We start from the raw sequence: 1,462 nt of genomic DNA, 5'->3' as shown, positions 1-1,462 counted from the left end.
CTCGAAATTCAAAACAAAGCAAACCATAACTACTCATCATACAAATTAGTATAGAGAGCGGATGTCATGAACACATTGTCAATGTTGACTAGCTGCTTTGTGGCGGAAACATACTCATCCTTTAAGCTCTTGGGGCGTTCTAATGTGATGGCTAATGCCACTGTTCATTGGTAAAAGAGTAGCCCAAGAGAGAGTTCCCCTCACCTTGCGAATCGAGTGCCTTAACCACGTGGCCTGGTGAATAAGGTGCTCGCCTCGCAATATTTTTGAATTTCGCGCAACGGGCTATCTGCGCTTGCCTTTCCTAATTTAGCAGTGAAGACTAGAGGGAAGGCAGCTAGTCATCACAACCCACCGCCAACTCTTGGGCTACTATTTAATAAACGAATAGTGGTATTGACCATCACATTATAACGTCCCTAATGAAAGGGCAAGCATGTTTGGTGGGACAGGGATTTGAACTCGCGACCGTCATATTTCTATAAGGAATAGGTTTATTTTGAATATTGAAAAATTGTCCACATCTTGTTAGTGTTTCCAAATAATTCAGCTGCCAAATTCACAAGAAATAATTATTGTTGCATACCTTAAAAATTTGATTTTTGAAATTTTAACCAAAATATCATTATTTCTTATCTCAACTGGAAAATAGTAATACCTGTGGAGGTGCCGGGGATCGAACCCGGGGCCTTTCACATGCAAAGCGAACGCTCTACCACTGAGATACACCTCCTATGTACGATGTATTTTAAGTCCAGCAAATGAGAATATATAGAGAAAACTACACCAATCCATCTCATCCTGGTGCGAGGTAGCTAGCACGAAACGTATATGAGTAGCTGTTGTTCTTCTAGCCACATGTCATCCTTTTGATCACAAGGACTGTTTGAAAATTCGAACATTCACCATGGCTGATGAAAAATATTGGTCTATGAGAGATTTGTTTTGACTTGCAGCTACCATTTTCAAAAAAAAACAGATTGGTTCACAAAGAATATAAGAGTTAATATTTTAAAAAAGGATAAGAAATCTAAATCGATTGGTATGACAGGAGATTTAGAAGATTGTAGAAGATCAAGAAAGTTGGTCAAATAGGAAATTAGGACATCAAAAAGGATGTATGAGAAAAGGTTCGCTAAAAATATAAACATTAACAGTAATGATTTCTTTAAATACATTAAGGGTAAACAAAATATTAGGATGGAGTAGGACCCTTGAGGGATGATAAAGGAAAGCTCGTATCTGATGATTATGAGATGGCTGGGTTATTAAATTTTACTTTTTCTTTGGTTTTTACTAACGAAGATTTAAGCAATATTCCACATCTTGAACAGTTGATAAATGGAAACGAGATCGAACAAGCTGACTGCATTAATTCTGAGCTGGTTAAGAAAACATTGGGAAGCTTAAAGAACGATAAGGCTCCTGGGCCAGATAATATTTCCCTAAGGGTTTTGGGGAG

General features: G+C 37.8%; 1 non-coding gene across 1 annotated transcript; it reads right to left on the bottom strand.

Moving 5' to 3' along the window:
- Nucleotides 1-661: 661 nt before the first annotated feature.
- On the bottom strand, nucleotides 662-733 carry Trnaa-ugc. The gene has a single exon. It is a non-coding gene; the product is annotated as a tRNA-Ala (tRNA).
- Nucleotides 734-1,462: the final 729 nt, after the last annotated feature.

Source organism: Limulus polyphemus, unplaced genomic scaffold (assembly GCF_000517525.1).
Source record: "Limulus polyphemus unplaced genomic scaffold, Limulus_polyphemus-2.1.2 Scaffold152290, whole genome shotgun sequence".
In the NCBI taxonomy this organism is placed as follows: domain Eukaryota; kingdom Metazoa; phylum Arthropoda; class Merostomata; order Xiphosura; family Limulidae; genus Limulus; species Limulus polyphemus.
The sequence above is the reverse complement of the archived record's forward strand: the minus strand, read 5'-3'. Positions and strand labels throughout refer to the sequence as shown.